Raw genomic sequence first — 27787 nt, forward strand, 5'->3', positions numbered from 1 at the left:
GATAGAGGAAGTTGTGGAAGAGGAATTGAAAAAAGATTGGGCCAGATTGGCAAGGGCCTCACATGCCAAGCTGAGGAGTTGAACTTCGTTCTATAGATATTGAGGAGCCTTTGGAGACCCGGGTTCAGTCCCTGGGTTGGGAAGATCCCCTGGAGAAGGAAATGGCAATCCACTCCAGTACTATTGCCTGGAAAATCCCATGGACAGAGGAGCTTGGTAGGCTACAGTCCATGGGGTCGCAAAGAGTCGGACATGACTGTGCGACTTCACTTCGCTTCACTTGGAGATCTGTATTTACATGGCTGGTGGCACAGATACTCACACTACCCCACAGAGGCATTAAGGACTCCCCTGGTGGCTCAGACGGTAAAGCGTCTGTCTACAATGCGGGAGACCCGGGTTCAGTCCCTGGGTTGGGAAGATCCCCTGGAGAAGGAAATGGCAATCCACTCCAGTACTATTGCCTGGAAAATCCCATGGACAGAGGAGCCTGGTAGGCTACAGTCCATGGGGTCACAAAGAGTCGGACACAACTGAGCAACTTCACTTCACTTCACTTCACTTCATCCCTTATTACTACAATTTAAAAGTATTTTATTCACTCATGTGTCTTGTGCTTTTTCCCGTTTGACTCTCCAACTGAGATGTGAGCCCGATGAGGACAGATATCCTCCTGGTCATATTTATTGCTGTGTGCCCAGTTCTAGCACAGAGTGGGCCCTCAGCAAATGTTTACTGAATCTAATCTGTGTTTAGACAGTTGTCTCCTGTTTGTAAAGTGAAGGGAGATGCAAGCCTGGGAGATCCCATAGGAGGGATTGTAATAGCAGAGAGATGCTAAGAGCCTAAATGTGGCACAGATGGAAGGGAGAGAAAGTTAAAGGGCTCATCAGAGTTAACACCGACAGACCTTGATTGGGGAGAGAAAGGGGTCAGGGGTGATTCTAAGGTTTCCACTGGGATGTTTGAGTGGCCAGTGATATCACTGACTGAGAGAGAAAGGATAGCGGAGGGACCATGGAGGGGCTTGTCATGGGAAGCAGGAGAGCGTAGATAATGAGATCAGTTTTGGACATGTGTGATTTGAGACAACTGTAGAACGTCCAACTGGAGATGTTCAGCAGACAGTTGGAAATATATGCGGGCAATTCAGGAGGTGGTGGGGGCTGAGGTCACAGGGTTTCAGTGATGAATGGAGCCAGCAGAGAATAAGGGCACTCAAAGTAAAGTTCAGAGAAGGCAGAAGCCCAAACCTGGAAGAAATATAATTTAAGGGAGGTTGGAAAAGAGGAGCCAGTGGAGGAGACAGAAGATGAAGTCTTAGAGATAGGAGGAGAAGGGAGGAGGGATTCCTGGCTAATTGAGAAATATGGGTCTACCCAGGGCTTCCCAGATGGCACAGTTGGTAAAGAATCTGCCTGCCAATGCAGGAGATGCAAGAGACACAGATTTGATCCCTGGGTTGGGAAGATCCCTTGGAGAAGGAAATGGCAACCCTCTCCAGTGTTCTTGCCTGGGAAATCCCAGGGACAGAGGAGCCTGCAGGGCTACCATCCATGGGATTGCAAAGAGTTGGACACAGCTGAGCACTCACACACACAGGACAGAGCCAAGAGAATGGTAGCCGCCATCCTGGTGACTAACTGCCTACTTCTTCCCATATTAATGATGTACAGGAGCTGGTTCTTAGCAATTCTGGGCCACAGAGAAGAACAGAAACACCTGTGTAGTTTATCAGTATTTTCACATTCTGAAAGACCCTGAGGGCAGGGCCAGATTTAGACATGTGCCGCATGGTGTGCCTATTTGAGGATGTCCTCAGCTTGGAAACACTTTTGGGTGGGCAGTTATGACTCCAACACCAGCATGTCCTGCCTCCTATCACCTTCTGCTGAGAATGACTCAAGGGAACTTGACGGTTGCTTGGCAGACAGCCCCCACTCTGGGGTCCGGTTCAGGGTCCAGCAGGGCGATGGCGGCTGTCGACTGGCGGGTGGTTCCAGTTCTCTCGGGGAGATGGTTTCCTCTGAGAGCTGGTTCACACGGAAGAGCTGATCCCAACCTCCCCTCAAGGGTTACTCCTTTTCTCAGCGTCCTCTGCCACATCCCACTATGTTTCTACAGACCCTCGTTCTGCCTGCCTGCCTTCCAGCCTCTGTGTACTGCTTTCCACTTCCTGCTTGCCAGGACAGACCAGTGATTTCCACACTGATTTTTGTCACTGAAAATGTTGTGGAAAAGAACTGAAAACCTAAAGAGAAGCCTGGAAAGCAGACCAAAGTGGAGGTGCTCTGACTCCAGGGAGGAGCATAAGGGTCCAACAGTCCTGCTCACTCAGAGCCCTAGGGTGCCAGGGAATCTTCTGTGAGCCTCAGGATGGGAGAATCAGGTCACGTCTCTGAGTCTGCGGACCTAGATTCCTTAGCCCATCTTTTCCCCTTATCACCTGTGGATTTAGGTTCCTCCTGGCTCTGAAATTCTCTGAGAAAGCATCTGCAGGTCTTGAGTCTCCTCTCTCTTTGTGGGGGCATTTTCCCTCCCAGGGAAAGAACAGGCCGGGCTGGGACAGAATGTTGGATACCCTGACTCAGAACACACTCCCATCGTCCCCCTGGTTTCTCCCAGAGCTTCATCACCCAGACTTTCAGGCGATGAAGGCCCATTCCTTTCTGTGAATGGAGTCATTTAGTCTGTGTGGCTGAGCAGAGCTTACCTGGAAAAGGCTGCTCAGGGACTCAGAGACATGGGTGTCCCACTATAAGAAGTTAAAGCAAGTCTCCAGTGGAGGACTCCCACACACACACATAATTTAAAGGATCCTGTCTTACAGGCCTCAACAGTTTCCTCTTAGGGAGGAAAGCAAAAGGAGGAAAAGGAGAAGCTTTGTAAAGTTAGCATCATATTCTCATATTCTATCTATCTACCCATCTGTCTAGGCTTCCCAGGTGGTGCTAGTGGTAAAGAACCCATCTACCAACACAAGAAAGGTAAGAGAGATACAAGTTCAATCCTTGGGTTGGGAAGATCCCCTGGAGAAGGGCATGGCAACCTACTCCATTATTCTTTCCTGAAGAATCCCATGGACAGAGGAGCCTGGCAGGCTATGGTCAATAGGGCTATAAAGAGTCGGGCAAGACTGAAGCGACTTAGCACAGCACAGCACCTCCATCTAACTATATCCATCCATTTCTCTATAGCTCTCTATTTCTCCCCTCCTTTGTTAACTGCTCCATCTCTCTCTCTTTCTAGACTGACCTTGCTAGGGCTTCCCTGCCCCTCCCTCACTTCCGTTTAGTGCCGGGTGAGTCCTGCCTGTCACCTGCCTGGGACTGCACCAGTCTCCCTTTGTGGCTCACTCTCTCTGGTGCCCAGCCCAGCCCAGCCTTGCCTCATACTTTACTCAGCTTGTGCGTCATGGCTATTCATCTTGTTTAGTGCTCGGCTTGGCTGCAGATGCTGTAAATATGGTAATTTTAGACTGGCTGATTGGAAAGGGTTGTGGGGTGGAATGGGGAGAGGGCAGGAAGGAGAGCTTGGTTTACTCTGTTGGAGCTGGTTCCTAGCTGGCCCTGCCACTCACTCTCTGTGTGCCCTTCCCCAAGCTGCAGCCTCAGCAGCCCCTCTCCTTGCTTTCAGTCCTAACTTCTCTGAGCCTCTGAGAAAGGAAAGGAACAAGGGATGTGCCTGGTTTCTGAGCCTAGCCTGGAGAATTGCAAGTTAGCACAGGGCACTTCGGGCCAAAAGTGTAGCCAGTGACACATGGGGTGGGGGTCCTGACCCTGCCATGGCAAGGCAGAGGGTGAGTGGCCCGGGGATTAGTCCCCAGCCCAGGGCCCCATGTTCCAGAGCACACTGGAGATGAAGTGGGGGCAGCCAGAGGCCTCTGACCCCTTCTGAGCTCACTCCCTTTTTCCACTCTTTCCCTCCTGACCTACCCCTGTGGGGGGCTGTCATTCCTGAGGGCCTGAGGCAAGGCTCCCAGGGTTGTCAGCTAATCCCTCCTCCCACCCCTATAGCATTTAATGGCATAATTTGCATTTGAGTGCAGAACCCCTGATCAGTCTCTGGGAGGATTCAAATCCCCAGGGAATAACTAGGAGGCTGACATTTCAGGCACTGGGAGTCAGGGTGGGAGCTGAGAGAACTTAGAGCCAAGGGCCATGTCAGGTCCTTCTAAAGCCACCAGATAATGCTTCCAGCTGTCCCTCCTGTCTGAAGGACAAAGCTAATCCCAAGGCTCTGAGCTGGACTTGGAACGGCCCCAGTTTCTGAGCACTGTCCAGTCAATCCTAAAGGAAATCAGTCCTGAATATTCACTGGAATCAGTTCAGTTCAGTTCAGTTCAGTCACTTAGTTGTGTCTGACTATTTGCGACCCCATGGACTGCAGCACGCCAGGCCTCCCTGTCCGTCACCAACTCCCAGAGCCTACTCAAACTCATGTCCATCGCATCGGTGATGCCATCCAACCATCTCATCCTCTGTCGTCTCCCTCTCTTCTTCCCTCAATCTTTCCCAGCGTCAGGGTCTTTTCAAATGAGTCTGCTCTTCACATCAGGTGGCCAAAGTATTGGAGTTTCAGCTTCAGCATCAGTCCTTCCAATGAATATTCAGAACTGATTTCCTTTAGGATGGACTGGTTGGATCTCCTTGCAGTCCAAGGGACTCTCAAGAGTTCCCCACCACCACAGTTGAAAAGCATCAATTCTTCAGTGCTCAGCTTTCTTTATAGTCCAACTCTCATATCCATACATGACTACTGGAAAAACCATAGCTTTGAATAGATGGACCTTTGTTGGCAAAGTAATGTCTCTGCTTTTGAATATGCTGTCTAAGTTTGTCATAGCTTTTCTTCCAAGGAGCAAGTGTCTTATAATTTCATGGCTGCAGTCACCATCTGCAGTGATTTTGGAGCCCAAAGAAATAAAGTCTCTCACTGTTTCCACTGATTGATGCTAAAGTCCAATACTTTGGCCATCTGAAGCAAAGAGCTGACTCACTGGAAAAGACCTTGATACTGGGAAAGAATGAGGGCAGGAGGAGAAGAGGGTGACAGAGGATAAGATGGTTGGATGGCGTCATTGACACGATGTACATGATTTTGAGTAAACTCCGGGAGATAGTGGAGGACAGTGAAGCCTGACCACGGGGTCTCAAAGAGTCGGACAAGACCGAGTGACTAAACTACAACTACAAATCACAGAATGTTCACCCCAGGAGCCAGCTCAGATTTCTATGAGCCCAAATCCCCATCTGACCAAAGAGAAGTGACCTGCACAAAATCACAGGACCCAGTAACCATGGGATTGTTAGCCTATATCTGGTACTTCATCCATGCCCCAGATACATTTTCATAGGAGGCTCCAGAAGAAGAAGGGTCTGATAGGTATTTCCTTGTTTCTGAGGAAGCCATAATCGCTGCTGATAGATGTTGAGCTGACGTTTGGTCATCGCTGGGGACAGGAAACTCATCATCTACAAGGAGGCAGCCTGTGAAAATGTTGGTCAGCTCAGACTGCTGTCTAATAACTGCCTCTGTGAGGTGTCCTGCATCTGTTTCACAGGGCAGGGTGGGACCTGGGAGAAGAATGGGGGCGGAGCAGGGAGTCTCTGAAGGGGGACATAGGCTCTCCTGCTTTGGGAAAAGAACTAGCGGGTCTCAGACATCTGAGAGTCCAATGTAGCAACCTAGAGAGACCCTCTCAGCTCTCCTCAGTAGGCCCTACTCCCTTCCTGTGTCTACACCACAGACAGACATTCCCTTCTGCACGGTGTCCATCCACCACATACTTGTGCTTGTTCACTTTGCCTCCTGGAAGTGGGGACCCAACAGCATTTGACTCACTTCAGAGCAAGGGGTCCTTTCCTGGAAGCCTTAAGGTCCATAATCCCCAATGAGAGTTGTACCGTCATTGTGGGACCGAAACAAAGAAAGAAAAAGAAAGTTGTTGGGTCATGTCCAACTCTTTGTGACCCAATGGACTGTAAGCCCGCCAGGCTCCCCCGTCCATGGAATTTTCCAGGCAAGAGTACTGGAGTGGGTTGCCATTTCCTACTCCAGGGGATCTTTCCGACCCGGAGTTCAAACCGGGTCTCCCGCATTGTAGGCAGACGCTTTACCGTCTGAGCCACCACGGAGTCCACCTGTGGGACCGAGGTGTTCAGTGATATTTCGTGGAGTTTTTCTTTCTTACAGATGCATTGCAATGAAACTGCACTGGTTCGGACTAATACAGGTTATGGCTAGAGAGCCTCAGGCATCACGCATGCCCAGCCTAATAGTCTTATTACTCTCCATCCTGTCGAATAAATCACAATCAAAGCTAACAAAAATCTTCTCTGGGAGAGGTGTGGCTTGCTCTACTTTGAGAAGTAGATGGGCCTCATGTATAAACAGCATTTTGCCTGTTGGACTATAAATGATGTGGGAGTGCTCAGAAACAGTTTGTTCTTTTAATGGATTACCAGTTTCCCCCTGGAAAAAAAAAAATTGTTTCACAGAATTTGCACACTCTTCCTTTGTGTGCAGTAAGGGATTTTATATCAGTCAGCCTGGAAGGGTCAGAATTCTGGAAGCTTTGCTGTGCTCAAGCCATCGACCCTGGCAATGATCTCTGTTATAGAGAGTTGGGGACAAAGAGGGGCTGAGTATTTTCTGGAGAGATTTGAAGATAATAGTACATTAGCAAAAGAAGGAGATGCTTCCAAATTTTCAAAATTAGTTAAGGGAAAGGTATTTACAACCACAAGACCTGGTCAGCAGAAAACACAGACGTGCTGGTGGAGGAGAGACAGAGGAGCAGGCATGTGGGAAGAGACGAGTTTAAAATGTTTTCCTTCTATAAAATTCCCATTATACCCCCGAGGCAGTCAGTTTGGGCAGCATCCCCCACCACCTCCCAAATTTCGTCCATCCAGAGACCTGGTAAAGAAAGCATCCTTCACAGGGCTCCCCACCCATTCCCAGGCCCCATGCGGGGTCTCCCCACAAGTCTGCTGTCTCGTTTCCACTTCTGCTTTATCCTGTACTCACCGACCCCTGATGACCATTCCCGCAGGTCATTTCTGTGCTTCCCCTTCCCTGCCAATAAATGAGATAGTCTGCCATGCTCTGGCCTGGCATTCAGCATCCGCATGTCTCCAGGGGACCCTTCCCATCTCATGCCTTGTCCCTTATGTGTATGAAGCCAGAGGAGCGTGCCTACCAACCCATAGAGTACTTAGAGAGGGCCTAGCATGTCGCAGCTATCATTGTAATAACCAGTTATTATGATGATGTTATTATCTTGCTTTTGCTTGGGTTGCCCATCCTGCTCCCTCTCTGTCTGGAAGGACTCCCCCAACCCTGACCCCCCTCCACACAAAGGACCCTCCTCTGGTCTCCTGTAACTGATGCAGTAACATTCTTATAGCTGACTGACTCACAACATCCAGAGTTTCTCTCACTTTTCAGAATGAAAACCCCTTTGGGTCAAGGACTCTCCCTCGCACTTATTTGTTAAGTCCTTAGTACTTAGCACAGTGCGCTGTACACAGTAGGTGCTTGTTTTAGGCTGTGACATACTTAATAATAATGGTCATTCTACTTTATTATGCATTCCCCATGTGCAAGTTGTTGGAGACTTCTGCTAAGATTAATCTTCACAACACTCCCAATGAGTGTTCTGTTTTATGGAGTAGGAAAGTGAGGTTCAGAGGATGTTTTCTTGCCTGAAATCATAGGTAGTGAATGACAGAGCTGCAATTTGAACCCAGGTTTGTCTACTCTTGAACCTGAACCTGAACTCATAAGGGCTCCGTTATACTCTCATGAAGACAGGGACTGTGTCTTTCCTTAAGATGGGGTTGCAAATTGGCAACCCGAGGGCCAGATCTGGCCCACAGATGTGTTTTGCTTGGCCCATGCAGTGTTTTTTTAAAAATCAGGAAATTTTACATCATCATCTACATTTCTGGCCTTGCTGGAAAACCTGGGCGATCCAGTAACCCTGTGATACTAGGTGATACTAGGCTGCTGCTGAGAAGGGCTGCTGCCCTCCTTTCTCTCTGTCCCTCCCAGACGTGGCCAGCATCAACTATCCAGTTCTGTTCTTCTCCCCCAGGGTGTTGGCACTGGGGGTAGGGCAATTCTTGGTTACACGGGACTATCTACATAGTGCAGGCTGTTTAGCAACCTTGGTCCTCACCCCCTGTAAGTCAACAGTGCCCTTCCTTCTGTGACTTTTGACAATCAAAGAAACACCCGCCAAACACTCCCAAAGCCACACTGTCCCCTGTTGAGAACCCCTGGTAGACAACCCCTTACACTACCAGTGCTGGCACACAGTAGGGCCTCAGATAAATAGATTAAGTAGACTTAGAATGAAATAGCCATAACCAGATGGTTCCACATGTGAAAAGTTCCCATGAAAAAGAAGGCAGAAAAATGAAGTAATCAAAGCATTTTTTAAAATAAATTATCTGGAGCAAATTTAGCGCATTCCCCTAAACACCTGTCCAACAGTGGAAAAAAAATTAGTACTAACACGTTCCCGTTGAGGCATTTCCATTCTGCATGCCTCGGTTCCCGCTGTAATGTTAATTGGTTATGGTTTTCTCTGCTTCTAGTCCTTACATGTAACAAGAGTTACTGTGCAGCTGTCAACCAGACACCACCCAAAAAGGCTGCATTTAAAGGGAAACAAGCAGAACTAAATCACAAGTGGCCTTTCTTCAGAGAAACATTGTTAATACTATTTTTACCTTTTGTTCTAATTCTAAAAATACTATATGTTTACAGTAGAAATTTCAGAACATGGTAAAGTACTAAAAGTAAATAAAAATCACACACTCATCACCTGAAGATAATCACTATTTATATTTTTGTGTATTTCCTTCCAGTCTTTTTTACCCCATGCACATATTTGTGTTGTTGTTTTAAAAAAATTTGTTTATTTTGGCCCTTAGAAAAATTGGAATCTTACTATTTATCAAGTTTTTCTTGATATCTCATGGCTGAACCCATGATGAATTCAACCAATCCCCTTTTGTTAGGCATAGAGAGTTGGTTCCCAGCTTCAGCTCTTAAAAACAGCACAGTGATCAGCTTCCTTACTGATAAATCCTTTTTGTTCACTCTGATTGCTTTTATAGAAAGTATGATGTGCCCACCCCTACAGAAAGACCTTATCCCCTCCACTGGGAGATAATGTCGGCTCTAGATCTAGAAAAGATGGGTAAAGAGTAGATTAAGGTTTGGTAAGGAATGTCCAGCATTCCCAGGTGGCACTAGTGGTAAAGAACTTGCTTGCCAGTGCTGGAGACATAAGAGACAGAGGTTCAATCCCTGGGTCAGGAAGATCTCCTGGAGATGGCAACCCACTCCAGTATTCTTGCCTGGAGAATCCCACAGACAGAGGAGCCTGGAGGGCTACAGTTCACAGGGTTACAAAGAGTCAGATATGACTGAAGTGACTTGGCATGCGCACACACAAGAAATGTCCAGGCAGGGAAAAGCCCATGTTGTTGAACTTGCACCTTAGTGTGGCCAAAGCCAAGCCATCTGCCAGGAACAAGGGGAGTGGATGTGGAGTTGGGGACTTGGGTTTGGAGTTCTCACCACAGGAAGCAAACAAGGGCTTAACCAAAGGATGAAAGCTGTTGGCAGCACTGAGAGCCCGGTTGAGGTCACACCATGGGATTCAGTAACAGAGGCCATTGGCACAGGCACACAACTCTCTCCAGTGAGGCTGGGAGACAGAAACTAAGATGGGGGTTGGGGTAAGGGTGGGGGTTGTAGGATTATCTGAAGTTTGGGAAATGGCTTGATAGATCATGCAGAGAGCCTCATGCAGTCTTTTTCCACTCTAAATAATAAGTAAAAATAGTCTTTGCAACTTGGCACACAGAACTAAGAAATTATATTTGCCTGTTAGAATGGCTTTATAGATGCAGCAGGAGCTGAACAGAGCCCCTGAATTGCTTTATGGTATAATAATAACAACAGTAAACAATTTCTACAGCACATCTCAGTTTACAAATGTTTTACACAGTATAGTCCTATTTAGTTCAATGTCTTCAGGTGAAAGTTATTAAGCACATACCCATTTTGCAAAAGAGAAAATTGAGAATGTGATTTATCTGAGCTCAGAGAATGTGATTTGCCTAAGCAGACAGGTAGCAGCAGTGGCGCTGGGCTCCAGTCCAGCATGGAGGACAGAGCTGTGATAGGCCACCCATTCCCTTGTATTGTCCCTTCTGCCCTTGTGAGATGACATTTGTTGGGAAACAAATGTATCCTAAGCTTATGACTTTGACCTCCTTAGCAAGATGAATTAGCCAGGTGAGCTACCAGGAAAAGCTACTTCTCTCCATGGTCAGAATGGACTTGGTGTTCTTCCTGTCAGACTGCCCTCCTCGCTGAGCCTTGAACACATCATGTATGCACAGGACCGTACTCTCTGCAGGCAGTTGCTGCACCTAAAGTCTCTCCCAAATGTCACCACAGCTCATTTCCTCACCTCTTCAATCCAAAAAGATAACACCTTTCAGCGGTGCCTTCCCTGTCCACTTGATTTTAAATTGTGTCCCTCTGACAGCCAGCTCCCACCGCTGGCACTTCCTGTCTCCTCCCCAGCTTTATTTTTCTCCATAGCATGAATCACCTTCTCTATCCTATACATACTCTTCATCTTCTTGTTTGTTTGTTTACTCTCAGTTCAATTCAGTTCAGTCGCTCAGTCATGTCCAACTCTTGGCGACCCCATGAATCGTGGCAGGCCAGGCCTCCCTGTCCATCACCAACTCCCAGAGTTCACCCAAACTTATGTCGATCAAGTCGGTGATGCTATCCAGCCATCTCATCCTCTGTCGTCCCGTCTCCTCCTGCCCCCAATCCCTCCCAGCATCAGAGTCTTTTCCAGTGAGTCAACTCTTCGCATGAGGTGGCCAGAGTATTGGAGTTTCAGCTTGTTTACTCTGCTGCTAAGTCGCTTCAGTCGTGTCCGACTCTGTGTGACCCCAGAGATGGCAGCCCACCAGGCTCCCCCGTCCCTGGGATTCTCCAGGCAAGAACACTGGAGTGGGTTGCCATTTCCTTCTCCAATGCATGAAAGTGAAAAGTGAAAGGGAAGTCGCTTAGCTGTGTCCGACTCTTCCCGACCCCATGGACCACAGCCTACCAGGCTCTTCTGTCCATGGGATTTTCCAGGCAAGAGCACTGGAGTGGGCTGCCATCGCCTTCTCCGCTTGTTTACTCTACTAGATGTAAATGTGATGAGGACAGGATTTTTGTCTGGTTTTTCCCTGCTGTTTCCCCAAGTCTAGACCATGCCTCGGGCATGGTAGGTGCTCAAAAAGGAACTGTTGAATGAGCGACAGTAGAGGCATAAGGATAAAGAAAGACTCCCCAAGAGTGCTAGCATGGTGACTCGTTCATAATAGGGAATTAATATGTGTTGAGTCCCTTTCTCTCCTTTCCTTCTCCTCTGTTAAATGCTATATGCTCAGCACAGCTATCTTTTTTATTAGACTATAATTACTTTACAGTTATATTTTCTGCTGTACAGGGAAGTGAATCAGCTCTATGTATACATATATCCCCTCTCCTCGGACCTCCCTCCCACCCATCTCCAGCCCCATCCCACCCATCTAGATCAGCACAGAGCCCTGAGCTGAGCCCCCTGTGCTTTATAACAGGTTCCCACTAGCTGTCTATTTTATGCCAAGTAGTGTATATACGTCAGACCTACTCTCCCCTCGCCCCTCGTCTCCGCATGTCTGCCCTCCACATCTTTGTCTTTATCCCTGCCCTGGAAACAAGTTCATCTGTACAATTTGGGAACAACCTAGATGTCTAACAACTAATGAATGGATAGAGAAGGTATGGTCCATATATACAATGGAATATTATTCAACTGCTAAAAGGAACAACATAGGGTCCATTTGTAGAGACGTGGATAGACCGAAACGCTGACACACAGAGTGAAGTTGGAGAAAAGCAAACACTGTACATGAAGGCATGTATGTGGCGCTTAGTACAGTCGCCTTTCACGATTAAAATACTTCTGAAAGAGATAGCACATTAAGCCTTGACATCCAGTCCATAAAGCAGATATTGCAGGGAGAAGAAGCCCACGTTGGCCCTCAAGAGAAGTGGGCAGTTTACATCCTAAACCAGTGAGGGTCTAGGTCCATCTAGTGGGGGGGGGGGTGAAACGTGTGGTCTCAGGGGGCGTTTTCAGTGCTGTCTGCGATTGCAGCCAGGCGTGACTCAGTGTGGCCGAAATAGGCGACAGGTGTGGGAGTGAGTCCCCTCCTCTGCCTGCCGGAGTTCCTGGGATGTCTGGTCATCAACTTGTAAAGGAGAAAAAAATTTTCCTGCACTCTCTCAAGGTCCCTGTTGGGCTTGAAAATTAAAGTGCCAGAGGCAGATTAGCAGGTGAGAAGCATACACATTTATTTAATGTAAGTTTTATGTGACACGAGGGCCTTCATCAGGAAAGGGAGACCCAGAGAAACAGATTGGATATTTTTATGCTAGGTCTGATGAAGAGTGGGCAGTCATGGAGGGATAGGATGGGAACATGAGGCCAGTGGAACAAACCAGGGAAACTTGGCAAAGCTTGTTTGCTAGGATTCTTCTTGGCATTCCTTTGTCTTCAGAGACAGATAAACTTCCAGTCACAGGAAGGACACCCCTCAAGTGAGGGTTTTATGGGCTGGGTCAGGGGAGAAGGGTCAGGGGGACAGTCAGAGCGACTTTCTTGCTTCTGTTGTTTTCTCAGACTCCTTCAGCTTAAAATATTTCATGTCTTAAGTTGCCATATTTGAGGGTAGAGTGTCCAGAACCCCATCATCTGCTGTGGGCTTGAGAGAAGGTCCCTTCTCTTTGGTGGGGACACCACTGAGTTACTCACTTACCCACTCACCCCTTCACCCCCACTTCGCTATTCAGTAGATATGTGCTGAGTGTCCATACATGTCCAGAGCCTTCTGGGGCCTGGAGAAGTGGTGTTGAAGGCATAGACAAAGGCCCGTGGCTCCTGGTCAGGTGAAGGGAACAGACCTCACTCAGGAAAGACCCACCTTCAGGCCTAACTTTCCTATCCTCCTTTTTGAGGTCTCCTCCTTCCCAAGGCCTTGCTTAGGCTGTCCCTGGAGCCAGCGGCCTCCCCACCATCCTCTTGTTCGCACCCTCCCAGCATGCCCCCCTCTCCACAGAGCAGCCTGCTCCCTTCCAGGTTGTTCCTAAAAGCCCGGATTGGATGGAGCATGGTGGCTCCAGCAGAGCCAGAGAGCTAGTCTTGTGGAGAAAAGCAGGCCCAGCTGAAAATGCCTCGTGCTCCTGAAGGACAGGCCTACCTGCCCCGAAGGCAGGGGCCAGGTGAGCAGGGAGGGCCAGAGGAGATGGGGGTGGAGGGCAGGCAGGGGACACCCCAGGTGGGGGCCGTCTGAGAGGCGAGGTGGCCAGAAACAGCAAGAGGGACAGGGAACAAAGAAGGGTGATTCTAGTGTGGGAGACTGGAGGAGAAAACATCCCACAAGGTTTGAGGGAAAGTTTACTCTGAAGCGCGTCAGAACCCACAACATGGCCACCAGGAAGCCTGGGGTGGAGCCCCCATCAGGCCTCACAGGCCCTTTTCTGAATTCAAGTCCAAGGGGAAGCCATCGTTTGGGAGGAGCAACCCGTTTACACAGATTCTGGGCACAGTTTCAATCTGCCCCTCTCCACCGCCCACCATTCTTAGCCAAGCTCTCAAGACCACCCCCCGCCCCGCAACGCAGGGCCTCTGCTCACCTCTCCAGCCGTGTTTCCTGTCCCTGCCTGGCCTTCTGCACACACCCCAGCTTCTCACCATCCCCCAAGAAGGCGCATGAGTGTCTTCACCATGCATTCCAGGGTGTTCACAGGAGCTGCGGCATCTTCTTCCTCTTAGCGTGTTCCCAGCCCCTTCCTGGTCTTCATGCCTGTAAGCATTTCTTCTATACATACCCAACTTCTCCTGGGAAATTTCCTATAAACCCCCTTGTCTGGGATCATTTTCTTAATGTTCATGACTTAGCCGTTTTGCCATCTAGATTGTAAACTCCTTAAAGACAGGACTAGGGATTAAAATTCCTTTTGTCCTGCAGAGTTACTACCATGCCGTGGACATGGAGCCCCTTAGATTGCAGCTGATTTCATCCACTTCCCAGGGCCAGCCCAGGGAGAGGCTGCCCACGGCAGGGGTGGGCAGCAGAGGCAGTCAGCATCCTAAACGTGCCTGCCGCCTTTGGGTCTGGTGCCTGGAAACAACTCCAGTGGCCTTGAAGTATTAATAGTGCTGTCAGAGGGGCTGCCCTTCAAAGGGTCCTGATAGCTCTTGTTATATTCAAAGTGGAAAAGGTAAGGGGACTGTTTTCAGCATTTCCTGCCTCTCAATTGAGTGAGGACAGGTGGATGATTTATTGGGCATTTCCTACCCTCTCCTTCACCATAGGAAACCAGTCTGGTGGGGGGGGGGGGGGGGGAAGGTGCAAATTTTAAAAAGATGTGTGGCTGTTTGGAGGAGGGTGGGGAGGATTCCTGTGTACCATTAAAATGAAAAGACAAAACTCTGTAACAGCCTGAAACTCCCATCTAGAACACTAGCCATAAATTTCCACCATACTTTGAGGGCTCAAAGCTCTCAAAAAAGTTGTCCTGGTGCTGGGAGAGAGTGGGGCAGGGAGAGAAAGGCTATGAAGTGTCACTGTCTCACCTCCCCATTTCCAGATGACCAGGCTTGGACTTAGGGTAGGTGGCCAGTTGCCCTGAGCCATCAGCCGTCACCATCAAGGACTGGGGGGTATGGGAGCTTCATAATCTGTCAGATGTTGGTTTCAGTTGGAAACAGTGAAGTATCTCCACCCTACCCCTTCCCCTGAGAGAGAGAGAGAGACTGCCAGGGAAAGGGGCCAAGAAGTGGGGGCTCAGCAGATGCAAAAGCTTGGTGAACACGAAGGCTTTGCTTCTCTTCCATTCCACAGCAGGAGGCCTGTTCATTTCCTAGAGCTGCCCTAGCAAAGACTCACACACTGATGCTTAAGTGGGTGGCTTAAAAGAACAGAAATGCATTCTCTCACAGTTCTGGAGACCAGAAGTCTGAAGTCAGGGTGCCTGTAGAGCCGTGTAAGCTCTCAGGAGGGACCCATCTCTGCTTCTTCTTAGCGTCAGATGGTTGCTGGCAATCCTTGCAGTTCCCTGGCTTATAAGATGCATCACTCCAGTCTCTTTCCATCTCCCTAGGGCCTTCTCCCCTGCATGCCTGTCTTCTCCCTGTGTATATCTGTCTCTGTTGTTCTTACAAGGACACCAGTCATATTGAAATAAGGGCCCTCTCTCCTCTAGTATGAGTTTATTTTAATTCACATCTTGATTACATCTGCAAATACTCTATTTACACATAAGGTCATATTCACAGGTTAAGACTTCAGTATATCTTTTGGGGGACACAATTCAACCCTCAGTAAGAGTCAAATGTTTATTGTCTGTGGTTTCATTGGGAAGCCTTAGGTAACTTAACCAGTGGCTCATGCAGGTCTGTATATAGGATTTGTCTTTCTGTATAGTGTTTCATATATACATACTAATACCAACATATATGTGCCTCTGTGTGTGTGTGTGTGTGTGTGTATTTGTTGTTGTTTAGTCGCTAAGTCATGTCCAACTCTTTTGCGGCTCCATGGACTGTAGCCCTTCAGGCTCCTCTGTCCATGATGTTTCCCAGGCAAGAATACTGGAGTGGGTTGCCATTTCCTTCTCCAAGGGATCTTCCCAAGGCAGCAATTGAACCTGCATCTCTTGTATTGGCAGGGGGATGCTTTACTGCTGAGCTACCAGGGAAGCCCATGTGCATATATATATATACAAATAACTATATATAGATATTTACCTCTATATACCTATAATGCAATAGGTACTTGTAATATACATATGAATATCCTCAATTTGTTTTTGTATAGTGTCATATATATGACACTGTGTAAATATATATGACACTGTATGTGAAACATTATATAAACACAAATGACAGGTATTCATGATTTGTATAAGTGCTGTGCAACACAATGTAAATAAATATATGACACTATATAAATACACATCGCAGGGGCAACTTTGAGTAATGCTCTAATTTTATTACTCTGCAGAAGACCACAGAGCCGCTGTTAGTCTGTTTCCTGTGGTTTTCCCACTGAAGAGACAGTGGGAAATGTCTGGGTTTGCCCAGGTTGGAGTCTGAGGAGGACTCAAGCATGCAGAGTGGACAGAGGCTCCGTGTATCCACTCAGGTGGCCCCTGTGCCACGGGGCAGCCACTCTGCTGGCCACACGGGGCTCTCCCCTGCTCATCTGTGCGCTCCCCGGACCCAGAGACTTGACGTGGCTCATCCGAGTCCATGTGGACACAGAAGGAGAAGGAGAGGCTGGCCTCCGTGTACCCAAAGTCTCCCCATGTTCATGCCACCTCACTGCTTTCCCTCCTCCTAGTCCCACTTTTATGTCGTCGTTGTTCAGTTGCCACGTCATGTCCCACTCTGTCACCCCGTGGCCTGCAGCACCCCAGGCCTCCCTGTCCTTCACTCTCTCCCGGAGCTTGCTCACATTCATGTCCATTGAGTTGATGATGCTTTAGACAGCATCTCTATCTCATCTTCTAACCACTTTCCGGACTAACAGTCAAATTTTCACTTGCGTTCCTTCCACTGAGCATGCCCAGATGTTATAGGTGGTTACCAAATGAGCTGAGAAATTATTTTCATGGAGGTTCTACCACATGCCAAGTTTAAAGTACTCTGTGTTCAGTTGTTTTGGAGTTGTTGGTGAGTTGAGGAAAAACTCTTCCAATTTTATAAACGCTTTTTCTTTTTTTCATTTCCTCAAACTCCAAACTGACCAAAAGCTTAATCTCATTATCTGGACACAGTGGCCTGCCCAGGATTTCTTCCATTAATGAGTTGGGGACTCAGGGTCTCTCAGGGGCGGCTTCTCTCCTAAGCCTCTAAAAGTGACCTTCAGCAGTATTGGAATGTCCTTTCCTTTGCCCCAGGTGGCCTACCTGGGTGTCCACCACGTTCTTTCTGCTTTGCAGGCTATCTGCTTTCCCTTCAGAAAGCCCTACGGCCTGATTTACTCTCCATCCTGTTTGCTGGGATCATCCAGCAGGAAATGGCCAGATTCAGAAATGCCTGTTAAAATGGGGTTCTGGAGTCACTCTACTTGGAACTTTTGCTGGGGAATTTTTTGCCTTCGCCTCTCCAGGACTTCCAAATGGACTGGCAGAGAGACCACGTCGCCTCCTACATCTTCCTGTGACAGTCCTCACTTCCTCTCAGCCCAATCTCCCTATTTGAGAATCCCCACACCGGGATCCAGATAAACTCCCAGCTCTTTGCACGGCGCCTGCTCTACAGCCTCTGAGCCACAAGAGGCAGAGTTTAGTGTGTTGCTGTCTGATTTCGGTGTGGCTACGCCTGGCTCGTGTTCAATACATCGTAATTCATAAAAAGCCTAAACTATGGGCCTCAAACTTTAGGGAGTATCAGAACCCCTTGCTAAGTCACTTCAGTCGTGCCCGACTCTGTGCAACCCCATAGATGGCAGCCCACCAGGCTCCCCCGTCCCTGGGATTGTCCAGGCTCAGAATCCCTTAGGGAGCTTGTTTAAAATGAAGATTTCCAGTCTCACTGCTGAGAACCTTAATGAGCTTTACAGCAGCACTTGAGAATCTGCATTCTTGAAGCACCCTAGAGGATTCTGGTGCTGGTTGTCTAATTGCCACCCTTGGATGCTTGGTCAGGCTGGCTGACTTGGGGCCTCTACTCTGGAAAGCGCCACCCAGGGCACTTAGAGGAAGAGGTGACAAGGAGGAAGGAAAGACAAGAAGTGTGAGAGTACGGACTGAGGCACAAATATAAACCAGGTGGGCATGGGCTTGGGCCTGGGGAGCTGGGTGGAGGGAGGGCAGCTCCAAGTGTGACGGCTCAGGGACCAGCACTGCAGGGCTCTGCATGGAGACACAGCTGGGACAGTGACCGGAGAGACCTGGACGCTTTCTGCTGGCATGGGACAGGCCATCAAGCCCGATGAAGGAACTGCTCCTAAATGCTGTATGTGAGGGGGGTGCTCCTGCAGCTTCTCCCCAGAGTCAGCCCCGCATGAAGAACAAAAGCCCTGGCTTCAGACTCATCCTGCCTGGGTGATTGCCATTGTCCAGTCTCTCAGGGCGACCTTGAACAAGCTACCTACTGTCTCTGCACCTTGGCGTCCACCTCTGGAAAAGAACAATAGTACCTGCTTCCGAGGGTTATTGAGAGGGTTACATCTGAGATGACATGTACAAAGTCCTGAGCCATCCTGGGAACAGCGAGGGCTCCATGAACCTGGGCTATGGCCTTGGTCCTCACCACTGCCTGTCTGCCTTGAAGCACATCTCCAAAGCTGCCTTTTGCAGAACTGGGCCACACGAATGGTTTGGATGGTCCATGAGTGCCTTTGTTCCCTTATTACCGGAAAGCCTTTGGTTTTCCCTTTTCCTCCCTCTGAAGGCCCTTGACGCCCTGCAAATGCCAGTTTGAAATAAGCAACGCCTGCAGTAACACCCGCCTTCCTCTCCAAGTGACCCCACCTTATGGAAAATGGATGCTCTCCCAGTGATATTGAAGGAAGCTCTGCTCAACAGATGGGGGCCAGAACTCTGCAACCGAAAACTGCGGGTTTGAATTCCAAACCTCCGCCTGCTGAAGGCTGTGTGATCTACAAAGTGATATAGGGAGTTCCAGGTTGGAATCAAAGACTCTGGAACAGATGGAGAGAGGAAAGGCACAAACGCAGGTCCAGACGGCCCCCAACTAACGCCTCTATGCCTCTGCCACCTTGGTGGTGAGGGCTGCTGGTGGTACTGGTCTCAGCCTTGAAGGACACTTTGGCCCAGTTTCCCCCTGCAGGGTGGAGCCAGCACACGTGTTTCACTGCATGGTAAACTAGCTCCTTTTGCAAGTGGTTACAGTATTGGCAGCACTATCAGTAATGGTTCTTTGATCTAATGATCAGCTGTGAGCACCTAAGAGATGCTATCGCTTTGTAAATAAAAGATCTCAATTTGTCAGGATAACCAGGTAGCCAGGAAGCAACTGTCTCCCTGCCCCCTCGTCAGTAGCACATGTCTTAAAGGTCAGCGACGCTGTTTTGCACCCATCTGGTACAAAAGTCCAAGGTAAGATAGCCCAAGGTAAGTATCCCTGGGCCAGAAAAGTGAAAAAGAACAAAGTAACATCTCTGCAAGGGAGACTCAAAACCCATGGAGCATTTTGGAGACCATTGCCTCCACATCCAGACACCAGCTATGTTGCTAAGGAGGAAGACCCTCCTCTGAGTTCCATGAAAGGAACCGAGGTCCTGCAGGGTTCACAGTGGGGCCCCCTGGGGCCAACCCCCGCCTTCATTGGGGTGGCTCCCTGGTGAGTGGGAAGACGAGGCTGGGAGAAGAGCCAGGGTGTGCTTTGTTGACTCTGTGGAGTTCAGAGAGGGCTTCCCATTTGACTTGGCGAAGGAGAAAAGTCCTTTATTTCCCCCTAGCTTTGGGGCCTGCCAGCCCCACAGCTGAGGGAGGGGGCTGCCCCCCTTCCCTGACTCCCACACCGTGACTTGCAGAGTTCAGTGAGAAGCCCCATCCAGAACGGGTCGGGCTGGGTCTGGGACGTGCCTGTTTGGTCCCCAGAGCACGCTCATGCGCCCCCCTCCAGCCCAGCCAGGAAGGCCTTCCCAGAGATCCTCCCGATCTGGCTTTTTTTCTTTTTCTTTTTTTCCCCTAAGCCCAGAGCCCAGTTATTTACCCAAAGAAAACAGGGAAGTGACAAGGTAACAGAGTACACATGTTGTGAAAATATGCAGGCTGAGGCTGAAGAAAAGAAAACATTCTTCCATAAGTAGCTGCCTTGTTAATTCATTTTTTTCCCCCAGATTAGAACCAGCCATTTCTTGTGCTCCTTCAAGCACCTTCTGTGGTTTCCTAACAGCTGCCTGCAAGGGGTGAGATTTGGCTTGAAAAATGGGCCATCGGTCATGCTTCAGGGGCAGGGCAGAAACCAAAATTCCCAGATTGCTCAAATTCACTGCTCCCTTTTTAGAGGGGAATGAAAGAGGGAGAGGTGGTGGGGAGAGGATTGTATAAACTCGGAGGCGTCACCTCATTTTCCATAAGACACGACAGCTCGGTAATGAACCGTCCTTGGGACTGGCTTTCTTACCTCCTCTGAAGTCGGTTTCCGACCCCTGGCAAGCCCGCACTCTGCAGCTTTGAGGAACAGCCATGGGCTGATTCTTGGCAATTAAAAATAACATTGGCCCTGATAGAGGACTCATGGGTGTCTCCCCCCGCACCGCCGTGCTTACACGCATGTGCACATGTGCGTGCGCACGCGTGCACACACACACACACACACACACACACATGCCTTCTTCATTCCGTGCCAAAGATCACTTTCCCAAACCTGTTTGAAACAGCTGGCCGCATCCGAGGAGCAGGCTGCAGCCCTGAGCACCCCGAGTGGACCTGGGAGTGGCCAGGGTTATTAATAGCATTTGCTCGGCCTGGTGTCTGGGGCAGAAGAAGGGTGATCTGCTCGTTTGGGGGATATTTGGCCATCATGGTTTGGAGCCTGATTTTTCCTTGTTGGATCCTTTAAACCTCAGGGCCAACAGAGAATGGCGGAGACAGCCTGCAAACCGGCTCGCCCAGCCAGGATCCCTCAGTACAGACCTTCATGTTTCTCATTTTTTCCCTCCTCAACGTTCCCACTCTACTTCTCGGCCTGTGGGCACTGGCCCACCGCTTGGCCTGGCTCCTCACAGGAGAGGTCACACCGCAGAGGCCTGGACAGCCCCTGTTAGCATTGCTGTGGCACTTTCTGTTAACCAGAGGCCTCTGAAGCCAGGCAGTCCACCCCAGCGTGGGGCAGGCCTGTGAGAGTATGTGTTCCCGTTTCCTAGACAGGAGGCCTGTGCAGGTCTGAGGGGGAGCTGGGCTTATAGGTGCCTTCTCACGCCTTCCTTACTGCCACAGAGTTCGTCAGCTTCCCACCACCAGCACCCAGCAGCCTTGACCTCAGGATGGGTGGAAATCCTACTGTCTCCCCAGAGGGCTTGCCACCACCACAAAGCCCCTTGCCAAAAACCCAGGAGTGGGCTGGACATCAGGCCTGGAGTGGCCTTGCTATCAGGTTGTGTTCAGGCAGAAGCGATACACCTGGAGATGGAGGCCCATTATGGGTCGGATGATAAGGTGTGGCCTCCAGGCAAACCTCTCCCACTGAGAAAGCTGCTAGGCTGGGGCCCTTCCCATCAGAGCCTGTAGCCTTGTGGGTAGAGGAAATCTCAAAGAGCCAGTGTTCAGGGCCCAGGCTGAGAAAGCCCACCCGTGCCCTCTAATGAGCCTCCTTAACGTGGGTCACCAGGTTCTCACTGGGAGAACACATCCTCTCCCCCACACTGGGCCAGGTTCCAGCCTCTGGCTGTAGGTGAGAGACTATTTCCGATGATTGTTTTCAGACATTCTACATCTAGCGCGTGAAAACACAATAGTGACAGGAAAAATTCAGCACACACACACACAATACAAAGGTGGTTCCATCCTCACTGTGAGGAGGTCAGAGGGCTCTTTCATCACTCCAGTCCTTGATGTGGCTCCAAGGGAAGTAGCGCCTTTGAACTCCGGGCATCCACTGCAGGCCCGGCTGCAAGGGTGGGGACGGGGAGCCAGACACGACGAACGGCCTTTTCAGGGCCGCTCCTGTGAGGACCAGGCTTCCTCTCCCACAAGGTAATATAGAGCTGTTTGTTCAGTCATCCGAGATGGCCGAGGAGGGCTGGGAGCAGCTGGGGTCTGACTTAGCCAGAGCCAGGCCCTTCTGTTCTGGAGTTTCTGCACAGACCCCTAAGGACTGTGTTCTAATTCTGAGCAAGTCTCTCCTTTGACTTTCTCGTCTCTCCATTTTGGGCATTTTTGAAAAAATGACTCGCAGCAGCAGGAATGACTGCTAAGCCCTTGGGGATGAAGGGCTGGCAGGGAATGAATGCTGTCGACATTCAATTTTGAGAACCAGCTTTTGCACCTACAACCATGCCTTGCATATAGTAGGTGTTCAACAATGGTTTGGTACTATGAAGTGGAGGGAGACCACCTGTGTTAAAATCCTTGCCTAGCCCTCTCTAGCTGTGTGCCCCTGAGCAAGTGACTCAACCTCTCTGTGCCTGCTTTCTCATGTATAAAATGGCAATAATAAAGTGCCTATTTCATTGCTGGTTGTAAGGATTAAGGTGTTTAGAACTTTTGTTCATGTAAAGTGCTTAATAAATGTTAATTCAGTTCAGCTCAGTTCAGTCGCTCAGTCGTGTCCAACTCTTTGCGACCCCGTGGACTGTAGCACACTATGCCTCCCTGTCCATCACCAACACCCAGAGTTTACTCAAACTCATGTCCATTGAGTCGGTGATGCCATCCAGCCATCTCACCCTCTGTTGTCCCCTTCTCCTCCTGCCCTCAATCTTTCCCAGCATCAGGGTCTTTTCCAGTGAGTCAGTTCTTCGCATCAGGTGGCCAAAGTATTGGAGTTTCAACTTCAGCATCAGTCCTTCCAATGAATATTCAGGACTGGTTTCCTTTAGGATGGATCTCTTTGTAGTCCAAGGGACTCTCAAGAGTCTTCTCCAACACCATAGTTACTCGTCTTAAAAAACAAAAGAACCAACTTTGGGAGTCCTATACTTGCTGCCAAAAGGTTTTTCTCTGGATTCTAGGTGAGGCTGATCCTCAGACTCCTCCTTCTACCTTTCAGATCTCTGCTTTCCTTAATTAGAATCTGAGATTGGGAGGGTGGGAGGGCTTTGACTGGCCATGGAATCTAACGTAACTGTTTCAACAGATGACCATCCTGTGGTTTGAATTCTCCCAGAATAGGCTGTCCACTACTTTGACGTCTGAGCCATTGTTTGAAAGTTTTCATCCTTAGGCAGGTTTTTTTTTTCTTACTGAGGTGGAATCTGCCACTCCGTAACTTGTATCCATTGACCCAGTTTTATACTAGTTCTTGAGACCTGGATAACAGTACAGCCAGGTCTCCATATCAGGCAGAGCAGGCACACTGAGAAGCCTAACCCCTATTCTCTCTGCCCCTACTTCTCTCTGTGTCTCACGCCAGATTATTAATACTTTGATTACACATTAGACAGACTGAATCTTGCTTTCCCCCTTATGTGTTTTCATAATGGACTTAACATCTTCAGGTCAATAGTACTTTTTTAAGATCTTCCTGGAAAGATGCTATTTTTGGAGAATGCTCAGAGGAAGCAACTGCTCCCGTGTGCTTCTCATTCCATCCCTTTATCCTGATGCAGCTGGGAGAGTATCTGGATCTCTCCTCTCCAGGGGAGTTTCACCTCTCCCATCCTTTCCTGATATCACTATGACTACAAGCCACTCTTGCTGGTATATCTGTTTGCATCCCTTGGGCATGGTGGGGTAGAAAACGTGAGGACTGCTTTTCTAAAACAAGGTAAGCTTGCTCCCTCCTCATGGTGCCAAAGCCCCATATTTCTCTGGTTTTTCCCTTCTCTCCTGGCCTCTCCAGCTTAAGCAGTTCTAGGACCCACGTTTCTCTGCAACTGATGAGAAGCTAACTTTACACAGCTCCTTACTAGAATGGTAGCTCTGGAAGAGTAGGGAGTCTGTTTTGCTGCTCTGTCCTCAGAGTCTGTAACTATTTGCTGAACGACTGCCTTACTCCCAAGGTGCAACTTATGAAGAAACCCACATCTTCATCTCTCACCCTCTGTACTAAAAACCCAGAGGATAAACAAGAAGGTGAATGTGGCCCATTGTCCACAGCGCTGTCTTATTTATTGTTCTTGTTAGACGTTAAGAAAGCAACATCAAGGCCGTATTTCAAACAGCAAGAAAGCAGCATAACCAGGCCAAATCCTCACGCTTGTACACACCTTGCATCACATGGTATGCCTGATTCACTCGTAATGCGATCTTGATCCATTTCTAGAAAGTCCATACTCACGGAACACTGTAGGGTCTCAACCACCGCTGCCAGATCCACTGCAATCTTCCATAGCTCTGTTCACAGATAATCATGAGGTCACAGCACACGGCTGCTGGGCTGGGAGAAACTCTTGCTGCCTTGATGACTGGGAGAATGGTCTAGTTTCTCTTAATACTCGTCAAACTCTGCTTCTGCAGCTATAATTTTCATTACGTCACTTCTCAGCTCTAACACCTACAAAGCCTCTTGTGTTCTTCAAAATTGAGTCCCAACTTCTCTGCTTGACTTTCAAGACTCTTCGCCATCGGGCCCGCCCTTGCCTACCCAACGTAAGTTCCTATTACTCTCTCACGCACACTCTTTCCCACAATCTATGATCAAGCCACGTTGTTTGTTACCTTCCCCATGTACTTTGCTGGCTCTTTTTTTCAATATGCTTGAAAATGGACTCATACGTTCATAAAAAAATGGACTTAATTTTTTTAAGAGCAGTTTTAGATTCACAGCAAAACTGAGCAGAGAGTACAGAGATTTCTTCTTTACTCTGTCCCCCACCACACACACACAATCTCCCCCACTATCAGCATCCCCTGCCAGAGTGAGTGCATTTGTCGTAAGTCATGAACCTATGCTGACACATCCAAATCACCCAAGTCCACAGTTTACATTAGGGTTCATTCATGATGGTATACATTTTGTGGATTTTGACTAATGTGTAATGACCTGTATCCACCATTACAGTTTCATACAGCAGTTTCTCTACCCTAAAAACTCTCTCTACACTTTCTTCTTATAATCCTATTTTCATCATCATAAATAATGGAAGCTCTACTTTCTTCCCCAAAACCCTTCTAGTAACTGTAGTCCTCACAGATCTCTCTTTCCCCAGGACTCTTGCTGTACCCACAAGTAGGGACACCCTTGACAATGCCCTTATTGCATCCTTCCATGTTAGCTCCCTCTCTGTAACTAGAGTGGAAGCTCCTAGTACTTGGATTCCCCCATTGTGCCTGTATAGGAGTTTCATAAACAGGGCCACCATACTGAATAGCTCTGGGGGTCTCATTCTCATAATATCCATGTGCATAGGGTCCCTAGAATTAGGTAGCTGGATTTAGAAAAGGCAGAGGAACCAGAGATCAAATTGCCAACATCCGTTGGATCATAGAAAAAGCAAGAGAATTCCAGAAAAACCTCTGCTTCACTGACTACACTAAAGTCTTTGACTGTGCGGATCACAATAAACTGGAAAATTCTTACAGAGATGGGAGTCCCAGACCACCTTACCTGCCTCCTGAGAAACCTGTATGCAGGTCAAGAAGCAACAGTTAGATCTGGGCATGGACAACGGACTGGTTCTGAACTGGGAAAGGAGTACATCAAGGCTGTATATTGTCACCCTGTTATTTAACTTATATGCAGAATACATCATGTGAAATGCCTGGCTGGATAAAGCACAAGCCGGAATCAAGATTGCTGGGAGAATTATCAATAACCTCAGATATGCAGATGACACCACCCTTATAGCAGAAAGCAAAGAGGGACTAAAGAGTCTCTTCAGTTCAGTTCAGTTCAGTCGCTTAGTCGTGTCCGACTCTTTGCGGCCCCGTGAATCGCAGCACGCCAGGCCTCCCTGTCCATCACCATCTCCTGGAGTTCACTCAGACTCACGTCCATCGAGTCCGTGATGCCGTCCAGCCATCTCATCCTCGGTCGTCCCCTTCTCCTCCTGCCCCCAATCCCTCCCAGCATCAGAGTCTTTTCCAATGAGTCAACTCTTCCCATGAGATGGCCAAAGTACTGGAGCTTCAGCTTTAGCATCATTCCTTCCAAAGAAATCCCAGGGTTGATCTCCTTCAGAATGGACTGGTTGGATCTCCTTGCAGTCCAAGGGACCCTCAAGAGTCTTCTCCAATACCACAGTTCAAAAGCATCAATTCTTCGGCACTCAGCCTTCTTCACAGTCCAACTCTCACATCCATACATGACCACAGGAAAAACAAAAGCCTTGACTAGACGGACCTTAGTCAGCAAAGTAATGTCTCTGCTTTTGAATATCCTATCTAGGTTGGTCATAACTTTTCTTCCAAGGAGTAAGAGTCTTTTAATTTCATGGCTGCAGTCACCATCTGCCGTGATTTTGGAGCCCCCCAAAATAAAGTCCGACACTGTTTCTACTGTTTCCTCATCTATTTCCCATGAAGTGATGGGACCAGATGCCATGATCTTCATTTTCTGAATGTTGAGCTTTAAGCCAACTTTTTCACTCTCCTCTTTCACTTTCATCAAGAGGCTTTTTAGCTCCTCTTCACTTTCTGCCATAAGGGTGGTATCATCTGCATATCTGAGGTTATTGATATTTCTCCTGGCAATCTTGATTCCAGCTTGTGTTTCTTCCAGTCCAGCGTTTCTCATGATGTACTCTGCATATAAGTTAAATTGATGAAGGTGAAAGAGGAGAGTGAAAAAGTTGGCTTAAAACTCAACATTCAGAAAACTAAGATCATGGCACCTGGTTCCATTACTTCATGGCAAATAGATGGGGAAACAATGGAAACAATGAGAGACTTTATTTTGGGGGGGCTCCAAAATCACTGCAGATGGTGATTGCAGCCATAAAATTAAAAGATGCTTGCTCCTTGGAAGAAAAGTTATACATAGACAACATATTAAAAAGCAGAGACATTACTTTGCCAACAAAGGTCCATCTAGTCAAAGATATGGTTTTTCCAATGGTCATGTATGGATGTGAGAGTTGGACCATAAAGAAGGCTGAGCGCTGAAGAATTGATGCTTTTGAGCTGTGATGTTGGAGAAGACTCTTGAGAGTCCCTTGGACTGCAAGGAGATCAAATCAGTCAACTCTAAAGGAAATCTATCCTGAATATTCATTGGAAGGACTGATGCTGAAGCTGAAGCTCCAATACTTTAGCCACATGATGCAAAGGACCAACTCATTAGAAAAGACCTTCATGCTGGGAAAGATAGTAGACAGAAGGAAAAGGGGATGACAGAGGATGAGATGGTTGGATGGCATCACCGACTCAACGGACATGAGTTTGAGCAAACTCCAGGAGATGGTGAAGGAAAGGGAAGTCTGGCGTGCATCAGTCTATGGGATCACAAAGAATCAGACACAACTAAGGGACTGAGCAACAACAAGAGTTATGTAGCGCCATAGCCCTGTTCACAAGTCCTTGGTTATTGAATAAATCCCAATCGAGGACCTGAAAAGAAACTATTATCCTATCATGATTCAATTCAATTCTTCAGGTGATGGCTAAATAGCTAACCACCAACAATACCAAAATTAATAATGATTGACTGAGTGTGATCCTACCCTCGAAAGAATTATAGTCTTGTAACAGAAAACTAAGTAAACAGATCACCATAATACAAGGTGAACAGTGCTAATATATAACTATGTGTAAAGAACATAGCACTAAGTATGTAGCTTGAAGAAGCAGCAAGAATCTATCAGGCAAGAGAGTGAGTAGAGGACGCTCCAGCAGGAAGAGGGAAAAATGAAACAAGATGGCATATTTAGAGACTTACAAGTGGTAGTTTATTTCCCAGTGGTAAAACTGGAAGCACGATGGTTAAATGATTGCCTATGCCCTCCAGGTAAACCGACAGCAGGTCATTGACACAATGGGACTGCAGCGTCTGCCTGCAATGTGGGAGACCCGGCTTCAATTCCTGGGTCGGGAAGATGCCCTGGAGAAGGAAATGGCAATCCACTCC

The 27787-nt window shown here is 48.4% G+C and overlaps 1 long non-coding RNA gene across 3 annotated transcripts in view; it reads right to left on the reverse strand.

Moving 5' to 3' along the window:
• Positions 1–20434, reverse strand: part of LOC138443842 (uncharacterized) — a 63502-nt gene extending 43068 nt beyond the window's left edge. Inside the window, exon 1 of one of the 3 annotated variants that reach the window (XR_011258323.1) lies at positions 20246–20434. This is a non-coding gene — a long non-coding RNA (uncharacterized lncRNA). Of the gene's footprint in view, positions 1–13776; positions 13823–20245 lie in introns of those variants that run through there. The other 2 variants (XR_011258324.1, XR_011258326.1) reach the window with 2 other exon arrangements.
• Positions 20435–27787: the final 7353 nt, after the last annotated feature.

This window comes from Ovis canadensis, chromosome 7 (assembly GCF_042477335.2).
Source record: "Ovis canadensis isolate MfBH-ARS-UI-01 breed Bighorn chromosome 7, ARS-UI_OviCan_v2, whole genome shotgun sequence".
NCBI lineage: Eukaryota > Metazoa > Chordata > Mammalia > Artiodactyla > Bovidae > Ovis > Ovis canadensis.